The sequence below is a fragment of the Protopterus annectens genome, chromosome 5.part1, assembly GCF_019279795.1.
Source record: "Protopterus annectens isolate FY-2018-M chromosome 5.part1, PAN1.0, whole genome shotgun sequence".
NCBI lineage: Eukaryota > Metazoa > Chordata > Ceratodontiformes > Protopteridae > Protopterus > Protopterus annectens.
The window spans coordinates 679,440,022-679,461,668 of NC_056736.1; positions in this window are offsets into that span (position 1 = coordinate 679,440,022).

Genomic DNA, 21,647 nt, shown 5'->3' on the forward strand with positions numbered 1-21,647 from the left:
AGAAGGAGCACCCAAGCCTAATTCCAGTTGAGGGGTGATGAGAGAACTAGGAACTGTTGGAACCATTGACATAGACGGTGCTAACGAGAAAATAGGTGCCGGATTAGGTGTCAAGGTACGGGCAGTCCAAACACCGCTCCGAGAAAGCATCGGCTCCATCATAGCTGATGTTGCAAGGGTGATGGGTGCTGACAGGGAAGGCATTGCCGTTGGAGCCGAGACAGTATGTACTGAAGCAGAGGCTGGGGGGGAATAAGCAGGTGAAGATGAGACAGAAGATTCTGAGCCAGGGGGGACAGGAGGTCTAGCTGGAATGGGCAATCCCCTAGCTACCAGAAGCTGGTCCACAACCCTCACTAGGTCTAGTTCAGAAATATTCCTAGTGGATCTAAAAGAGGTTGCAGAAGGGGAATCAGGTCTTTCTAGAAAGGGACTAAACCTCTGCCCCAAGAAAGGATCGTACGTAGGAGAGTATCTAGTCCTTGGCATGAAATCGGGTTTTGGAGCCAATGGAGCCAAAGAAACTGTCAGCACCATGGCTGGGGGTGGTGCCAAGATATGCACAGTCATCGAGGCCCATGGAGCCAAAGAAGCTGTTGGCACTGTGGACAGGGATGGTGCCAAGGTATATACAGTCATCGGAGCCCATGGAGCTGAGGAGGCTGTCGACACCGTGGACCAGGATGGAGCCGAGGCATGAACAGTCACTGGAGCTGATGTAGGAGCCAAAGACAGCACCAACGTCAGTGGTGCTGTGTTTGGAACCGAGATACGAGTGATTACCATGGTCAGCACCGAGGGAGAGGACACAAATCCTTGTGCTGAAGAGGTCTGCACCGAGGACACCAGTAAAGCACGGAATGGACTCGGTTCCCTAACTGACGGAGATGCAGGGACTGAGTGACTCCATTTTTCCTTATATTTTTTGGTCTTAGGAGGGGGTGAGACCTCCAACCCAGATAGAGCCTCTGAGAAAGGTATCTTGAGTAAACCTTTCAAAATATGTTTATTCTTATGTTCTGCTAGTGTCCGATTAGAAAAACCAGCATAAATGTCACAATCAGCTTTCAAATGATCCACGCCCAAACAGTAGACACAACAGACGTGTATCTGAGTTAGGCGTCTTACGTCCACACTTGTCACACTGTTTAAAACCCAATTTAACTTTGTCTGACATGGTAAAAGAAACAATACTATCCTGTACAAAAAACTTTTTTAAGGAATAATACCAGTAAAAGAAGTCTGTCAAATACAGGAGAGAGGGACAGTCAAAAAAGGTAAGATTTTAAATTACCAAAAAAAAAGGTAGGAAATAGGCCTAGGTTATAGGCGACAGTGAAAAAAGACTAAGTTGACTAACATTTTTGAAATTCAGAACAAAAACTGTCATAAAAACAACAAATTACTACCTAGCTTGAGAGAGATGGCTAAACACGTCTGACCAGGAACATGGCAAATGAGATCTAGAGTATCTAGGAGAGGGGCATTGTAGGTAGGTTCTTAGCTGAGAGTTTTTGGCTTGCATGAGCTGAGAAATGGCCGTTTCGGTTCCGAGGACAGAACCGAGGTTCTATCTGTAAAGTATGAATAAAGATTTACAACTTCAGATGGTTTTGTTACACCATGACGTAGAATAAATATTTATTGATATGTTTTGAGATGAAACAAGAGTCTGACGAAGTCTTTGATTTTTGATGAAAGTGCTTACTGTTTTGTATTTTTTTTTTTGTAATAAAATTTGTTCTGTGGACTTAAACCTGGTATGGAACAGCACTATTCATTATTTTGTTATGGTTGTTTGTTTTAACTGGATGGATGTCTACGCTACAAAACATTTGACTTCAGGTGTGACTTTTGAAAGTTTAAGGACAAGTTTCACTATTCATGAAACAGAAAGATTGATTATGATCAGGCTGCAGAGCTGTGCTCTCCCCATGACTGTCTGGATTTTGATACTCTGGTTTTCTTCCCACTCCAAAAAGCATGCCGACTTGCCCAGATCATGGCTGAAAAGGGTCCCAGGAACAGTTCACTTACCTAGTTACAAATTAATTAAATAAAAAATAACTGAAAATTCATACCTTGAAAGAGTAGCTAGATCTTTAATTACTGACAATGATGCAGTTATTTAGGGTTCTGTCACCTTATCTGTCAAGATGCTAATGACAGAAAACTAAGTCCTGCTTTATACTTACATCATGCTACCTTTACTTGTTTATTTATATTTGATTACCGGGGTAGTGCATTAATCTCAGTTGACCATTTGCAACCACAGCCCGGGTGAAAAGGATCACATAAGAAATTAACAAAACATATTTACAGACACAAGGATATGCTAAAAACATATACATATTATATATACTTTCATAAGAAAAGTTAGCGTAAAATAAGTTATGAAAAATAAACAATGTTAACAGTGTAGGTGAGAACTTCTTGGATACAAAATGGATTTTTGAAGAGAGTGCTAAACTGAAGATAGCAATAATAATACTTCCCATTTGTTAATCAGGTAGGGCCAAAGGACATGCAGTCCCTTTTCAGAGGCAACCCAGGATTAATGCTTGGTGAAGTGACTTGCTCAAGGTCACACTCTGTGCCATTCTCCATTCTTGGGCTAGTATGCTAAAACATTACTGTCTTAGCAGAAAATTTCATACATTGCTCAATGACCCATTGATTAGGGTTATCACCTTTTCAGATGCCCAAAGTGGGACTTTTTAAGGAATATGAAATAATACAAGACAAACTATATGCAACCAGTGCTAAGGATTAGACTTGACTTCTTGCCATAATAAAAGCTCATTGATACATAATCTGAGCTGTTTTTGTTGTTTGAAATAATATTAACGTGTTTCAGATACAGCTTATTTGTTTTATGTAACCACAAAGGAAACTTGTGAAATGTATTTTGTTCTAGAAACTCGGGACATTTGCCAGTTTCATGTTTTCCCCCCACAGGATAAAACTGTCCAGTTAGAAACTGTCCTGCATAAAGACGGACAGGTGGTACTTCTACCCTTGATAAAGGATTTTAATTTTCTGTCCATCCATTCACAACCCCTTTTCCCATTTTTGCATGTAGGATTGGAGTGTCACTTCAACAGTGACAATCATCTAGAGCCAAGGTTCACACTGCTTGGTGCGAACACTCACCTAAGGTCAAATTGGAGTGTCCAGTTTAACTATTGCATGTCTTTGGAATATGGAAGGAAACCCATGTGAACAGAGAGGACACATAGACACTGCACAGAGGGCACCCCAGCCAAGAAGTGAACCAGAGACATTATCCGCAGTGCCACTGTGCTGTCCTTTAATAGTTCTATATTCTACTGCTGAACTGGTCTGTTAATAATAAACGTTGTTGCTTTCTGGCAAATTATTGAGGATTTAAGTCACTAAATGACATACATTTGAGTTTCAGACTTCACATCCTCCAGCAAATGCATGCTAACAAAAAATATTATTCTAGCAACTCTTTAAGTTTACAAAAAAAGAAGTTATGTATTTACCATAATGTTCCATCTGTGTTGCCAAATCTTCATTTATCCTTGACAGATGGGCTTGGTTCTGATAGTGGAACCATCTCGGCCATTACTACAGCTCACGCCAGCCAAAATCTCTTGAGCTTTACCTCTACCCAAAATCCCTCTCTCTCAGTTACCTCAGACTGAGTTTGCAGAAATGATACAGAAACATGTAAAACATATGTACATACACACACATATAGATAAATATACAAATATTTGAAAGTAGGTCAGGAGGAAGCCTTATCTACTGTGCTTAACCTGACACCTGTATAAGGTCACTTAGAAATGCTCCATCCCAAAAAACTTTTAGGTCGGGGGATGGAGGGGGGGTTAAGGATGAATGAAGATGTGACAACACAGATGGAATGTTATGCTAAGTACATTACTTCTTTATCTGATGTTGTAAAACTTCATTCCATCCTTGACAGATGGGACAGAGTCCCCAGTTACCTAATTTCCTGGGTGGTATCATGGAAGGACATTCCTGAGCACCGTTGAGCCGACCAGTTTGTAATGAGTAATAAAGGTATGGGGAGTAGCCCAGGTAGCTGCTACACATATGTCATCCATTGAAGATCTGGACTGAAAAACTTTTAGTTATGTACTCACCATAACTTCAGATGTTTGGGATCCATCTCGCCTACATTCTGAATGATGGGTTCGGAGCCGATCCCTCGGCTCCGACTCGGCACGCTTATGCCAAAGAGCGAAGTCTCTTATTGGCTGAGCTTACTATATCCCAGGATGCACCACTGCCAGTCCCCCAGATCTAGTTTGTCCGCATACATGCACACATGCATACCCTGCTTATATAACATCGTCAGATGAAACAAGATAAAACAGTGGAGCTCAAAACCGTTCCATCTCTTCTGATCTGCAAGGCAGGGGGAAGGCGGGTGGGTATCAGGAATGTGGCGAGATGGATCCCAAACATCTGAAGTTATGGTGAGTACATAACTAAAAGATGTTATGTGATCCTATCTCGCCTACATTCTGAATGATGGGACAGCGTCCTAGCACCTGAATCCTGGGTGGCTCACTGGAAAACACTCCTGAGTACCGTGGAACCAAATGATGCTCGTCCTTTAGATGCCACATCCAATTTGTAATGGGAAATGAAAGTGTCGGGTTGGACCAAGTAGCCGCAGCACAAATTTCGAAATAGCGACTTGGAATGAAAGGCTATAGAAGTAGCCATAGCTCTGGTAGAATGAGCTTTGATAGATGATGTAAGATGTTTATTGAAAGAAGAATAGGCCTGAGTTATGCAATCTCTGATCCATTTTGAGATTGTAGCTTTTGTAATGGTCTGGCCCAATTTATTATCTGAGAAGGACACAAACAACTGGTCTGACTTACGAAGTTGTCGAGTCCTGTCTAAATAGAAGCGTAATTGTCTGTGAACATCCAATTTATGGAGAGTATATTCTGCTTCATTAGAGAATTTTGGAAAGAAAACTGGTAGCTCTAGAGATTGTTGAAGACAGAAACTAGAACAGACTTTGGGGACAAAGGATGGATTAGGCCTAAGTGATACTCTATCCTTGTGGAAAAACAAGTACGGTGGTTTAATAGACAGGGCTTGAAGCTCTGAGACTCTCCTTGCAGAGGTAATAGCCACTAAGAATGCCGTTTTCCAAGACAGATATTTTAATTCGCATGTAGCAGCCGGTTCAAAAGGGGGAGATGTTAATGCACGAAGCACCAAATCAAGATCCCACGGAGGTGCAGGATGAAAAACTGGTGGTCTTAACAGACTGGCACCTTTAATGAACGTTTTACATAGTCTGCTGCTCATCAAAGGAGGATCCGTGGATTCATGGAATTTCGAGATAGCAGCTAGTTGGACTTTAATAGTTGAGACAGAAGATCCCTGATTAAACAGGGATGTTAAGAATTTCAAAACCTCTGGGACAGGAGCAGTGATAGGGTCTAAGCCCTTGAGTTGAGCCCAGATAGCAAACCTCTTCCACTTACTGAGGTACAATTTGTTAGTGGTGGGTTTGTGGGCGAAGATAAAATGTGAACAACTTCGGGTCTAGTGTGTGCCTTCTAACTAAGGTTGGAAGTGGAGGAGCCAAGCTGTCAATTTTAGAGATTGAAGGGACTGATGCCAATGTCGACTGATGGATTAGCAAATCCGGATTCGGGTCCAGGGTCCAGGGATCGCCCACTGCATGCTTTTCAGGTAAGGAAACCATATCTGACGAGGCCAGTATGGGGCAATCAGAATCATTGAAGACCCCAGTTGAGAAGCTTTTTGAATAACTTTTGGAAGGAGTGGAATTGGAGGAAAGGCATAAAGTAGCCCTGTTGGCCAAGGTTGTGCTAGAGCATCCATGGCTGGTACTTCCTGATGTGGAATCAAGGAGAAGAACTTCTGGCACTTGGTGTTTTGTGGCATTGCAAATAGGTCGCAGCACGGCGCCCCCCATCTCTTGAAAACCTGAGCTGCTACTGTGCGGTTTAGAGACCATTCGTGAGGAGAAAGAATTGTCCTGCTTAATTTGTCCGCCAATACATTTGATTTTCCCGGGATGTGGGTCGCTACCAAGAAGCGGTTGGTAGCTACAGCCCATTCCCACACTCTCATGGCCTCTCTGCAAAGGGGATACGATCTGGTCCCTCCTTGTTTGTTCAGATACCAAACCACCGACATGTTGTCTGTGTGGATGGCGATGATGCCTTGTGGAAGAAACTTGTGTAAGGCCTGTAGGGATAGAAGTACAGCCCTCATCTCCAACACGTTGATGTGGAGAAGAGCTTTGTCCGGGAGCCAGGAGCCCTGAACTAGCCTGCCCAGACAATGCCCCCACCCTATCTGGGAGGCATCTGTCGTCAGGGTAACTACTGGAGGGGGGAGAACAAAGGGTTTTCCCTGATCCAAGTTGGATGTTTGAAGCCACCAGCGAAGGTCCCTTTGCATATTTCCGTAATCATGATGTGATGATTGAGGGAAGATCCTGAAAAGGACCATTGAGTTGACAAGAGCCACTGAAGAATCCTCATGTGTAATCTTGCTAGGGAACTAAAAGAACCGTGGCAGACATTGAGCCTAAAACCTGTAGGACCATCCTGGCTGGGGCTTTGGATCTCGAGATCAGAGCTTGAACTTGGCCCTGTAAGATTCGGATCCTTTCGGCAGGAAGAAAGACTCGCATCAATCTTGAGTCTATCTCTGCCCCTATAAACTTTATGCGTTGAGAGGGCAGCAAGACAGACTTTGACCAATTGAATGTAATCCCTAGGGAAACACCCAGGGAGATGGTGGCTTTGAGGTTGTCCATTAGTAGATGCCTGGTGGTGGCAGTCAGGAGCCAGTCGTCGAGATAGGGAAACACTTGGAATCCAAGACTTCTCAGGTGAGCCGTCACTACTGCCAAACACTTGGTGAACACCCTGGGGGCTGTGGTGAGACCAAAGGGCAGAGCACAAAATTGGTAATGACTGACTCCCAGGCTGAAGCGCAGATACCTTCTGGACGCCTGATGTATCGGTATGTGATAATAGGCGTCCTTGAGGTCTATGGAGCACATCAAACATCCTTCTCCAACAACGGGAGAATGGATTGTAACGTGACCATTCGGAATCTGGATTTCACGGATTGGTTCAGTCTGCTGAGATCAATATTGGTCTCAGGTCCCCTGTCTTTTGGCACTAAAAAGAACCTGGAGTAATTTCCTGATCCGATCTGGTCTGTGGGGACGGTTGGATGACTCCTTTCTAGCAGCTTTAAAGCTTCTGCGGCTGCTATTTCCCTTTGACTGGGTGGTGGGTCCGGGATTCTGTTGGGCGGAGGGTGAGTCTTTGAATGGGATGGTGTAACCTCCGGCAATGATCGAAGCACCCATCTGTCCTGAGTGATTGACTCCCAGGCTTCTAGGTGCTTGGCAAAGCGACACCCGACTGGCTCGAGCAGCACAGCCGGGCAATCCCTCATGTCGTGTGGGAGGCTGAAGAGCCACGAAAGGACTCGCGGTCTCCAGAATTGCGGGGCCCTCTGCCGCCTCTGGGACGGCGTCTCCCTGAAAAATTTCCCGCCCTCTGCCTCTGGGCGGGAATCTTCCTGCTGTTGGGAGAAAAACTTGCGAGATTTTCGAACCACATTTTCCCCCTCCTTTGGCCTTGGGGTAAGGCCGAAGGGAGTGGAATAACGGCCCCTCGGCAGATAACGTTTTCCCTCTTGCTCACAGCGGGTAAGGGTGTCTTTCACCTTGGGTCCAAACAGTGAGGACCCATCAAAGGGAGCGTCGGCGAAGGAAGACTTGAAGGCCTCCATGAAACTGACACAAGCGGAGCCAGGCTTGTCTACGTAGAGCCACGCCTGTGCCTGCCGCTCTACCCGCCCCTTCGGCCGCATAGGAAATGAGCCTCATGGACGAGTTAGAAATTGTCGTAAGGATAGCCAACTGAGAGCTAACCGACTGGGCTAGCTGCTCAGGTAGGTTACCGAGAGGGAATCTGACAACTCCTTGACCAGGTCCCTCTGAAGCCTTGTAAAATGTGCCAAATAGTTCAGAGACCTTAAGGTAAAGGCCGCTGAAGTCAGGGTGCGCGTTCCGTACCTATCCATACTCCTAGACTCCTTATTAGGAGGATGGATGAGCGTTGAAGCCTCTGCCACGTCCTGTTGTGTAGCAGATGCCACCACCATGGCATCTACAGCCACGCCTTTAGTAAGGAACTCCTTCTCGGGGGGAGCAGATAAGAATTTATTTGGACGAGAAGGGACTGGTTCCACAGTATCTGGATGTTCCCACGCCTTCGACAAACTAAATCCAGAAGCTCGTCGAAGGCGGAGACACCCAGGAGGCGGAGGGCTGAGCCCCAAAGGCCTTGAGGAGCACTGATTCGTCAGCAGAGGGGTTTGGATATCCAGCCGCCTCGTTGTTTGAGGATCTCTAAGATGTCTGCAAATGAGACATCATCCGAGGGCGACTGGGACCCCTCCGCATCATCCATATCAGTGTCGATGTAATAGACTCGGGGAGTCCACGTGCTTCCTCTTGCACGATCTCTTCCTTGGGGGTTCCTCTGAAGATAACTCGAAGAACCCTCAGGAGGAGGGAACCCCACTGGGGGTAACCTCAGGCCTTGGGGCTCCGCTGGTTACGGACAGGGGAACTGCCAAAGACCCAGTCTCCACGCCCAGGGAAGGTGCTGGTAAACCGGGAGATGGCGAAGAGGACTTGGCCAAGGCACTCCTCATGGCCCTGAAAGCCGGACCCCCAGAATCCTGGGAGTGTCCGGACTCCAGAGCCGTGATAGCCGACGGGAGTCCCATCCGAAGCACCGAGGGGAGGCTCGGAACCGAAAGCATAGGTCCCGAAACATCACCCCCGGGTCCAGCCGAAGAAGTCCGCGTACTAAACTCGGACCCGAAGGCCCGGGTTGGAGTAAGGGTCAGAGCCGACCCTAAAATCTCCACCGGCTCCAACAGCACCTGCTCCGGCGGGCAGCGGTCGGAGGAGGAATAGCAACGGGGTGGGCCAAGGTCATCGGCTCCGAAACCAGCTGGGTCGGAACCGAAACAAATTTTTGGAAGACTGGGGACTGGAACAGTCTTTGGAGCACCCTGTCGATATCAGAATCCGACATCCTCGAAGACCGAGAGGAAACAGAACGGGTTCGAGAAGGCCTCTCCATCGGCCCCAAAGGGCTAGGGGACCGGCTCCGGCGACTCGATGAGTATCGGCGCCGAGGAATACTCACAGCAGATTCCATCGGTGCGAGGTAGACTTGGCGCCGAGGAGGAAGTGTCTGGCGGCGACCCTTGTCGGCTCCGAGAGCAGCGGAGCCGGCGAAGGTGACCCGCCTCTCGATGCCCCAGCCATCGGCTCCGAAGCCATAGGAGTCGATACTGGTGGCATCGAGGCAGACCGTTCAACCTCGGCTCCGAAGTCTTTGGAGCCGAAGGAGAGGCCTGCCTAAGTTTCTTGGCAGTCGGATCCGACGGACTGGTCGGAACCGAGCCCTTTTCTTTTGGCGGAGGGAGAGGATGCCAAGGCTTCTTCAAGGAGGGTTTGACTAACCCCTTAAGAATCAATTTATTTTTCCTCTCCTGGAGGACCCTTGAGGAAAAAGCATGACATACACTACATGACTCCTGTAAGTGCTTTGCCCGAGACAATATACACAGAGCGAATGATCGTCTGTGATAGACATTTAAACCCACATTTGAACATTTTTAAAGCCGAAGGCCTAGGGGTTTGAGACATGATGTTATACAATTCAAGTCGCTTACACAGAAGAGTAAACAAACTAAATTTCACTGATAATAAAGCTATGCTTACAGTAATAACAATATAACACTCCTGAACAAAGTATAGGGAACTCTAAACTAACTAAGGTATTACTAGAGACCCTGTATTGAAGGTTGACAGTCCGGAAAGGCCCTGGATGGAGGGCGAAAACAAACTCAACCCAATCACACACAACAATTTTTCAATCCAAACGTACACAAAGTTAGCGATAGCTGTTAAAACAGCTTTTGGTAGCAAAAACAGCAAAAAACTGACAGAAAGTTAGTTAATAAAAACTACTCAGCCCAGCCAGCTCGAGACCACGTCTTCGCAGGGAAGCGGCAAACGAGATCTGGGGGACTGGCAGTGGTGCATCCTGGGATATAGTAAGCTCAGCCAATAAGAGACTTCGCTCTTTGGCATAAGCGTGCCGAGTCGGAGCCGAGGGATCGGCTCCGAACCCATCATTCAGAATGTAGGCGAGATAGGATCACATAACATCAGCTGAAGTAGCTATAGACCTTGTAGAATGTGCGTTGACTGGTTTGGTTAATGTTAAATTATTATAATAAATGAATGAAATGCAGTCTTTCAGCGACTTGGAAGGAGTAATTTTGCTGATTGCTTTGAACAACTTTGTACTAGAGAAAGAAATAAATAATCGACTGGATTGTCTTATGTCTATGGTCCTGTGAAGATAGAGCTGTAGTTGTCTATGGATGTCTAAAAGGTGCAAGGTGCTCTCTTCTTTATTAGAGTGCTTAGGGAAGAAAGCTGGTAAATCAATAGTCTGGTTCATGTTTGTCTGTGATGCAACCTTGGGTAAGAAGGAAGGTTTAGTTTGCAAGGATACCCTATACTTGTGAAAACAATGTAAGAAGGTTTGGATGATAAAGCCTGAACCTCTGAAATCTTGGCAGAGGAAATGGCTACCAAAAGGATAAACATTTTAGTTCACAATCCGTGGATGGTTCAAAGGGAGAATGTGTCAATATCTGAAGAACTAGGTTCAAGTCCCAAGGAGGTGTCCGGTCCTTGAATGGAGGCTTTAGCAGAAGAGTGACTATTAGAAATGATTTACAAAGGCTATGAGAGACTAAGGAACGTTCATCCAAGCCATTATGAAAATTAGAAATAGCAGCCAGTTGTATTTTTATAGTGGAAGGAAAAACTCTAGCTTTAAACAGCGAGGCTAAAATGTCCAGCACATGTTCTGTGGAAGCTGTAAAAGGATCTATTTGTTTTTCAAGGGCCCAAAACATGAATCTCTTCCACTTACTAGTGTACGGCTTTCTAGTGGAAGGTTTGTGGGCCAATAAAAGAATGTGGTGTACTGGGGAGGAAATATTTGGATGCCTGGCGATTAATGGAACTGAAGGAACCATACAGTTAGCTTAAGGTCAAAATGTTTTGCTGAACAAGACCATCCAGATGGGGCAGAAGATCTGGCACTTTGTCTAGGAATAAGGGCTGTCGAGTTAGTTGAGGCCAAAGAAAGGGGAACCAAATCTGTTCAGGCCAAAATAGAGAAATGAGGATCACTGCACTCTTCAACCTACATGCTTTCTGTAAACATTTTGGAATTAGGGGTATAGGTGGAAAGGCATATAGGAGACTGGGGGGGGGCAATTGTGGAGAAGAACATCTCTTGGCGATTCTTCCAGAGTGGGAATTAGGCAAAGTAGTTTCTGCATTTGTTGTTTAGGGGGGATGTGAAAAGATTGCAGCAAGGTTGACCCCAAAGATGGAAAATCATTTTTGCTACATTCAGATTGACACCACTCATGAGGCTGAAGGATACATCTGCTCAGCTTGTCCTCAGTCACGTTCAAACTCCCCAGTATGTGCATTGCTATTTGAAAGCAGTTGGAAGAAATCACCCACTGCTACACTCTGAGTGCTTCTCAACAAAGGGGATAAGATGTGGTTCCTCCCTGTTTGTTGCTATACCAAACTACTAACATGTCTGTTTAACTGCAATAGTCCCTTGAGGAAGAGCTATCGGAAAGGCCTGCAATGTGAGAAGCACCGCTCTTATCTCTAGAACATTGATGTGCAAGTTGGCCTCTATAGGGGACCAAGTGCCCTGTACTGTCTTGCCCAGATAATGCCCCCCACCTCATCTGGGAGGTGTCCATGGTCACTATGGCTGTGTACACCAGAAAGACAAAAGGACGACCATAAGAATTTGATATGAATGTATCCATCGAAGAAGATCTGTCTTGCACAGTTTGGTGATCAGGACTTATTGTGACAATGGGTGATGAAGTCTGGACCACTGGGAAGCTAGTAGCTATTGAAGACTTCACATGTGAAACCTTGCTAGTAACACCAAAGTTATGTAAGCTGCCATGGATCCCAGGGCTTGCAAGACTAAATGTGCTGGAACTTTGTTCCTGAGGATTAACTTTTGAACCTGAACTACAATTCTCTGTTGACGATCTGGGGAAAAAGATGCTGTTGTTGTTTGAGTATTCAATACTACCCCTACGAATTTGAAGTTTTGTGTTGGAGTTAAACGTGATTTTTCTAGGTTTACTGTTATCCCAGCTGAGCACAAGTACTGAGGGTGTAGTCCCTGGCTATTATCAGCTGATGCTTGGTCATAGCGGTTATGAGCCAGTCATTCAGAGAGGGAAACACATGGATTCCTTGTAGTCTCAAGTGAGCCGCTACCACTGCCATGCATTTGGTGAACACCCTGGAGGCTGTGGTGAGTCTAAAGGGCAGTACTCTGAACTGGTAGTGACTATCTCCTAGTTGGAAGCAGAGAAACTTTCTGGTGCATTTGTCGATCTTTATGTGGTAATACGCATCCTGAAGGTCTATTGAGCACATCCAGTTACCTTTCTTCAGAAAAGGAAAAATAGACTGTACCGTGACCATCTGGAACTTCATTTGTCAAACCGATTTGTTCAGTACACTGAGATCCAAAATTAGTCTCCAGTCCTCTGTCTTCTTTGGCACTAAAAGGAATCTTGAGTAAGTTTTGGATCCTTCTTGGTCTGGAGGGACTTATTGGATGACTCTTTTGTCCATCGTTTTTTGGATTTCTTATACTACTGCACCCATCTGATTGTGCAGATCATCAGGGATTTTCTTCTGAAATGGGGGAAGTAGAGAAAAGGAAATGGTATAAACTCTGGATGCGATCCGTTATACCTACGAATCTGTTATGTCTCACCAGGCATTTAGGTGCAAGGATAAGCATCCCTCGACTGCCACCACAGGAAGACAATCAGACCTGTCTTCAGAAGAGCTGAAAGGGCTTGCTTGGGAAAGAATCCCTGAAGCCCCAGTTTTGTGGACCACCTCTGCCGTGAGGGCTGCATCTCCCATTCTGGTTTCCACCTCTGCCCCTGGGGGAACTGCCTCCATGTGTATCCTGGAAAGGCCCTTGGGATTTTTTGAACCACATTTTACCACCATTCATCTGGTTCCTGAAAAAGAACCTTTGCAGGGTGGAAAAATGTATGCCGACAGCAGAAAGGGTCTTACCATCTCTCTCACACCTGGACAAGGTTTCTTTCACTTTGGGAATAAATAAGGATGTTCCATCAAAAGGAGTTGTGAGAAAAGGAGATCCTGCCAGCCCAGCTAGCTGAAATTTTGTAAATAATTATATATCATTGGGGAATATCGAAATGATTTGTGTAAGTTGCTTGTGTTACAAATGTATTAGAACTGTATGTCATGTGTATATCAGACTGCTTGTACAGACGTGTGTTGAAAAGGGTATTTGCAAAAGGCTTGTGTTTAAAATGGATTCACATTATGCCCTACTGGAAAAGAACAGAAATGTACATGGACTATTGTAACTGTTTAAATGTATATATTTTAACAGTGGAAACTGGAATACAGGAGGCTAACTTCAGAAAAATAGCTGAAATTAAATTACTTTATGGCTATGCAATAAAAGATGTGTCTTTCAGTTTAAAGGCAGTTAGAGACATAATGTCTGTGTTGAGATTTTTGTATTGTCTTCAGAGTGAACTAAATACTACCCCTGAAAGTATGAAGGAATGCAATTGTTTTATGACTTTCAGCATCTGCCAAAGATCTGAGGTTTATGTATTTTCACAGTAAGATGCTAAATACTACCAGATTCCAGCAGTAGGAGTATCACCTGGGATAGAGTCGGATGACAAGAAATTATGTCATTCTACCAGCTCTTCCAGCAGTAATATTCAAGATATTAATTTGAGAGCTCTTTTACAGAGGCCTGACAAGATCCCTTCACCACACATCTGCCTTCCTCTCTAAGTTTCCAGGGTATAGTAACTATGCCTTAGATATAGTCAGAAATATAGTAAAGCTTAGTTTAAATATTTTTCTTTATCTATTTGAGACTGTCCTGCAATGTTGTTTTAAATATTTCCTGCGGTTTTGAACTCTGATGTCAGTGTGAATATATACTATTTTCTTGTTCTTTTATTATTTATTATTGAATGTATTTAAACCTTTCATATTGGCTGATATGTGTAGAGATATTTAAGTTGCGAGAGTACTTGTATATTTATTTGGTGACAGTGTGGGCCACTCCCAAAAGCCTTCCTCTTGGTCAAACTACTATTTGTATTAATTAGAAGTTATGTACATACCATAACGTTCTATGTTAGTTGTCTTCTCTCGCCTTCTTTCTTGCTGGATGGGTTTGGAGCCGATCCTCGGCTCCGACTCGGCACTTGCTAAGCTCGAGAACTCATTTTACCAGCTCGAGGCAACTCTATATCCCATGATGCAAGGCGTGACTACCTCAGATCTCGTTTGGTAGCTAGAAGAAAACCCTGCCAAAACACTTCTTCCCAAGGAAGAAGATTACTAAATGTAGGAGAAACTAGGCCAATAGCCGCTAACAATAATGAGTCTTCCTACTGGGAACTCTTGGAAAGAGCAACAACACCCCCAAAAAAGGGTACAACCTCAAGATCAGTCCAGGCCAGGGGGAAGGAGGGAGGGACGCAAGAAAGAAGGTGAGAGAAGACAACTAACATGGAACGTTATGGTATGTACATAACTTCTAAATGTTAAGTTGTCAACTCGCCTTCATTCTTGCTGGATGGGACCGCGTCCCTAGCACCTCTATCCTGGGTGGCTCAATGGAACAGACTCTTGAGAACTGTGGAACCAAACTTAGCCCTGTCCCTGGAGGCCAAGTCCAATTTGTAATGAGAGACAAAGGTGTGAGGAGTGGCCCAAGTGGCTGCTGCACAAATGGTGTCAATAGGTAGCCTATCCTGAAAGGCTGTGGATGTGGACAGGCTCCTGGTAGAATGTGCTTTTGGTTTTGAGGACAGTTGCTTGCCTCTAAGAAGATAAACATAAGAAATGATAGAAGACAGCCATCTGGATAAGGTCACTTTAGAGACTGGGAGACCTTTTCTGTTCTCTGCATAGGAAAGAAATAGTTGATCAGATTTTCTGAATTGTTTAGTTCTGTCCAAATAATATCTGAGTTGACGATGGACATCCAAGCAATGAAGTTTTTGTTCAGCTTTGTCCGAATAATTAGGAAAAAAACTGGCAAATCAATAGATTGATTAATATTCATCTGGGAAGCAACTTTGGGCAAAAAAGATGGATTAGTTCTTAGAGATACCCTATCTTTGTGAAAAACCAAGTATGGGGAACGGACAGAAAGGGCCTGAAGTTCAGAAACCCTTCTAGCTGAAGTAACAGCAACCAAGAAAATTGTTTTCCAGGAAAGAAACTTTAACGAGCATGTAGCAGCCGGTTCGAAGGGGGGTAGAATCAAGGATGCCAGCATTAAATTCAAATCCCATTGCGGAGGAGGATCTCTGATTGGAGGCTTCAGGAGAAAGATACCCCTCAGAAAGGCTTTGCAAAGCTTGTGGGACATTATGTTTTGATCCGCTAAACCAACATGAAAATTAGAGATAGCTGCCAATTGGACTTTAACTGTAGAAGAAGAAGACCCCAATTGAAAAATCTCTGCTAAGAAGTCCAAAACTGAATGCATTGGAGCAGTAAAGGGATCTATGTGTTTAGACTTTGCCCAGAAAGAAAAATGTTTCCACTTACTAGCATAAATCTTTCTGGTGGAGGACTTTAGAGAAGCTACTATGATATTTTTAACGGGGTTAGAGATCATAGGAAGCCTGGCTAAGGAAGGAAGTGGAGCAACCAAGCAGTGAGGTTGAGAGAATGAATGGCCCGGTGCGGTTGACCCGACTGGTGGGTCAGAAGATCTGGAACTGGGTCCAGATGCCAAGGCTGTGCCAGGAGATGACGATGCAGGGACGGAAACCAAATTTGTCGAGGCCAGTAAGGGGCAATGAGGATCAACTTGGCTCTCAATACGGTAGCTTTCTGAATAACTTGTGGTATCAGTGGAAATGGAGGAAAGGCATACAGAAGTCCCCGAGGCCAATCCTGGGTCAGAGAGTCTCTCGGGGAATGGCCTGGTAGAAGAAAGAGGGTGAAGAAGTCTGGGCATTTGCTGTTTTGGGGTGTAGCAAAAAGGTCACAGGAAGGGAAGCCCCACTTCTGAAAAATCTCGTTCACTACCGATTGTTTGAGAGACCACTCGTGTGGCATGAGAATAGCTCTGCTCAGTCTGTCCGCTAAGAGGTTGGATCTTCCGGGGATATGCGTTGTTATCAGAAACCGATGAGAGGAGATTGCCCATTGCCAAAGTCTGAGAGCTTCTCGACACAGTGGATAGGACCTGGTCCCGCCCTGCTTGTTGATATACCAGACTACAGACATGTTGTCCGTCTGAACTGCAATAGTCCCTAAGGGAAGAAAGTCGCTGAGGGCTTGCAACGTTAAAAGCACTGCTCTCATCTCTAGGACATTTATGTGCAGATGGTATTCTATGGGTTGCCAAGTCCCATGGACCATCCTGCCCTGATAATGCCCCCCCACCCGATCAGAGAGGCATCCGGGTGACTGTGGCAGCGGAACTGGGGAACAAACAGTCGGCCCTGATGGAGCAGAGGAAGACATCCACCAGGTTAGATGACTCTTGCATGATTGCGTGTGAAAATCTCGTGACTCATGGCGAGCTGCAGGAATGACCACTGTGCGAACTACATCGACTCCAGTAGCCGCACGTGGAAGCGGGCTAATGGTAGTAGTACAATGGCAGCAGCCATAAGACCCAGAACCTTCAGGACAAATTTGGCTCTGATCTTCTTGCTGAGTAATATGATCCGAACATACTTCTGGATGTCCAGAATTCTTTGTTTTGTGAGTCTGGCTGACATGCTGACAGTGTTTAATTCTGCGCCTATAAAGGTAATAGATTGGCAAGGCAACAGAGAAGATTTTTCGAAGTTTATTGAAATCCCCAATTGTTTGCAGGTTTGCAGAGTGTAGTCTCCGGCCTCGAGAAGTTGATGCCTGGTGGTGGCGGAGAGGAGCCAGTCGTCTAAATACGGAAACACCTGGAATCCTTGACGTCTCAGATGAGCCGTAACCACAGCCATACATTTGGTAAACACTCTGGGGGCTGTAGTGAGGCCAAAGGGCAGGGCTCTGAATTGAAAATGACTGGACCCCAGCCAGCGGAGAAACCTTCTGGGCGCCTGTGAATCTTTATATGATAGTACGCATCCTGAAGGTCTATTGAGCACATCCAGTTGTCCTTGCCCAAAAGGGTAGAATGGACTGAGCGTGACCATCCGAACCTGGCCTTCTTGACAAACTTGTTTAGTTTACTGAGGACTAAAATTGGTCTCCAATCTCCCGTCCTTTTGGGGACCAAAAAGAATCTTGAGTATATGCCGGATCCTACTTGGTCTGCTGGCACTAGTTGGACGGCTCTTTTTGCTAGGAGCTTTGATACCTCCTGCTTTGCCAATTCCCTTAGACCGGGTGAGGCGTCTGGAAGGGATTGCTGAGGAACGGAAACCTCTCGAAAGGGATATTGTAGCCCTCGGATATGATCGACTGTACCCATTTGTCTTGAGAGAGGAACGCCAGGCTATTGGGTACAGCGACAATCTTCCCCCGACTGCCACCAAGGGTGGGCAGTCGGGCAACACCTCAGGGATGCTGGAAGGGTTCAGGGAGAGGCTCCCTGCTACCCTGATTCTGCGGACCCCCTCTGCCCCTAGGGCGGCGCCTATTATTATTACCCCTCTGCCTCTGGGGTAAACTGACCACGTGTGTCGGCGTGACTCCTTGAGATTTACGGAACCACATTTTCTCTCCTTCTGACCCTTTGGATAGGGTCTTGAAGGGTGGAAAATGGACTCCTACGGCAGAAAGGGTCTTGCCGTCTTGTTCACACCTGGTCAATGTAACCTTCACCTGAGGCCAGAACAAAGCCGAACCATCAAAGGGGGTATTGGTGAAGGACGCCTTAAAAGGGTCTGCGAAATTACAAAGCCGCATCCAGGCTTGACGCCTAAGTGCCACTCCTGTGCCTGCGGCCCTACTCGCTCCATCGGCTGCATAAGAAATGAGCCGCATGGAGGAGTTAGTCAAAGAATTGAGGATTCCTAGCTGTGAGGCAATCTTTTCTTGAGCCCCAGCCGCCGAAGGATCCTGAACCACTTCACCTAGTTCCTTGAGAATGTCTCTCTGAAGTCGGGTAAAGTGACAAAGGTAGTTCAGCGAACGCATAGCAAAGGTCACTGAAGAGAACATCCGCTTACCGTACCTATCCATGGTCCTAGAGTCCTTGTTAGGAGGATGGACAGGCACAGAAGAATCAGCAAGTTCCTTCTTGGTGGCCGCCGCCACCACCATAGCATCAACAGGGACGCCCTTAGAAAGAAACTGTTTGTCTGAAGGGGCTGTAATGAATTTGGAGGGCCTCCTAGGAACTGGTTCCACAGAATCCGGGGCTGCCCACGCCTTTCGAGCCACCACTTGCATGAGTGGGTCGAAAGGCGGAGACACTCAGGAGGTGGAGGGTCGAGATCCAAAAGCCTCCAGGTATACCGACTCATCCTCGGCGGGGTCAATGGAAGGCCAGTTCCCCCTCTGCTTAAGGAGATCCAGGATGTCTGAAAAGGAGACATCCTCAGAGCGGGACCGTGGGGCCCTCCGACTCATCTAAGTCGGTATCTGATGTAGTAGACTCAGGGAGTCTGTGTGCTTCCTCTTACACGTCCTCTTACGCGGGGGTTCTCCTGCAGGATCAGGAGAAACCTCGGAAGAGGAAGTTCTTCCCAATGGGGAAACCTGGGGCGATGGATCTCTGGGTCCGGGAGCAAGAGACTGGCAAGAGACATCAACAGGCACCGAAGATGGAGGAGCTAAAGGAATAGACCGTTGACCTAGCTCAGGGGCTAGGACACTCCTCATCACCTCGAAGGCTCCTCTCCCAGGGAGGCCAAAAGAATCCCGCTCCGAAGAAACAGGAATCCCCGGCCCCACCAAAAGAGAAGGCTCCGAAGCCGATGTCAGTGCCGAGCTCACCAATGCCGAAGCTCCAAGAGGGAGAGCAGGGTCGGACAAGGGTCTGATGCCACTAGCCCCCTCGGAGCCGACAAGGGAGACCCGACGACCGGATCCATCCAAAGAAGGTCTGATGGAGGAGATCAGAGCCGAAGACGTCGGAGCCGAAAGGGAAGTATCGGCTCCGGCGCACCCACGGTCACCGTTCCGAGAAGCTCCTGCTCCGAACTCTGAAGGAGAGTCGGAGGAGGAAGTTCAGGGGGATGAGAAATAGCAGACGTCTGTTGAGACGGGCTATGGAGCATTTGGGCTAGTGCTTGTGACTTCAACAGTCTGCTTACCACCCTCTCTAAATCATGGTCTGACAGCCTGGAAGATCTTGAAGATTGGCTCCGATGGCTCCGCTCCGACAAAAGAGGAGATCCCGGAGCCGAACGAATCGACTCCAGGGAAGGAGACCAAGATCTCTTCCTGGATGGAGCCATCAGAGCTGACGACCCCTCGGCTCCAGATGGAGCCGAAGACTTATCGGCTCCAATACTGGATAAGGACACATCGGCTCCGGCCGGAGCTGACAAAGTAATGGGTATTTGTGTATCGGAGCCAGACGGAGCCGACACTACAACCTCCAAAGTGGAAAGATCGGCTCCAGTCGGAGCCGATCTCGACTCTGAAGGAGTCGGAGCCACAGCCGAAGGCTTGAGAACTACAGCCTGGGCCTTAGATGGCTTAGAGGGCTTAACCGACCCAGCCTTGGTCGGAGAACCCTCTGGCTTTAACATGCCACGAAGAATAAGCTTATTTCTTCATTCCTGCAGGACTCTCTGGCTAAAGGAGTGACAGATAGCACAGGAGTCCTGCAGGTGTAAAGGCCTTAGGCAGTACACACAAGAAGTGTGACCGTCTGTCAGAGACATTTTCTGACAGCACGAGTCACACTTCTTGAAGCCTGAGACCTTCACTTCTTTAGACATAATTATGTCCAAAATACACAGACACACAACAATCACACAGTTAACCCACAAAAAACACACCAACACTAACCTGACAGGAATTAACTGAGAGGGAGGCTTAAGGCCTGAAGAAAGGAAATAAATCCTGACGTAAAAGAGAAGGAATATAGGGTAGGAGATTAACTATATGTATATATATAACCCAATAGATGACAAATAGAAAGAAAAGGGAGAAAAAAAACCCTGACTAATCTTATACAAATTCAAGCTTTACCTGAGCTGGTAAAAAGGAGACCTCTTTGCGAAGCGGCAAACGAGATCTGGGGTAGTCACGCATTGCATCATGGGATATAGGGTTGCCTCGAGCTGGTAAAATGAGTTCTCGAGCTTAGCATGTGCCGAGTCGGAGCCGAGGATCGGCTCCGAACCCATCCAGCAAGAATGAAGGCGAGTTGACAACTTAACATTATTAACATTACACAGTAAAAGTGAACTCCTTTTGTAAGGTACCTTAAAGTAGCTGATAAGAAGTTGGCTGGTGGCAGTGATAACTACCTTATAGTCTGGGCAAAAGGGGGCATAGCTAGTTAACCTGTGCCAGCCTTTTCCAGGTGTGTGTGTAAATCAAACCTCAAAGAGTGTGTGTATCAGCTACTTGGGCCGGAACACAAAGCACTGGTTGGACAGAAAGAGTGCTGGGGGCCTTGGCTTGGCCACTCTGCTGAGATCTCAACTCTATAGCTGTGCCAGTGGGGAGTCCTATTGGGGATCTGGAGAAAGAGGGAGAAACCAGCCCTGGAATGGCTGTGGTTTCTGTGGGCTCGTAAAGGAAATTGCACTTGATGCAGTGAGCAGGATCTGGAAACACTGCGTGTGTAAGTGTTATCCTCCCATTGTAGGTCCCCCACTGCTGCCAGTGGTGAGGATTGAGGCTCCTTCATTACTGGTCCAGTGGTGGGGCATCACAGGAGCATTGAAAAAAGAAGACTTGAATGATTCTACAAAATCACAAAGGGGCATCCAGGATGCACAAGAGAGAGAGGGAAACTATTAACGATAACGGAAAAGTACACAAATCTGTAAAAAAGGGGACAAGTATCAATGATAACACTAGTAGATAAACGACCGAAAAATATTGACAGAAACTGCAAGGAAAGGAATAAAATTATACATAAACCTGGTAGTACTCAAGATCAAGAGTAAAGGCTAGACGGGACCGTTTCTGACACCGGCAAACGAGATCTGAGGTAACTGAGAGGGAAGGATTCTGGGCAGAGGAAAAGATGACCTCGATAGTTTTTGACTGGCGCGAGCAGTAGTGACGGCCGAGTAGATTCTGATATTGGAATGGAGACCATCTTTCCAGGATGGAATGAAGTTTGGCAACATCAAATCCGATATTTATACTCTGTTCCAATTTTTGAGTTATGGTAGCTGAATTGTTGAGACACATCCACGTTTTTCATGGTCAACAAGTAGCTGCTGTTCCTGAATATTGTTGAGCTACACTAAATGCACTCCTACGTCATTAGCTCTTAAAAATACATGACGTA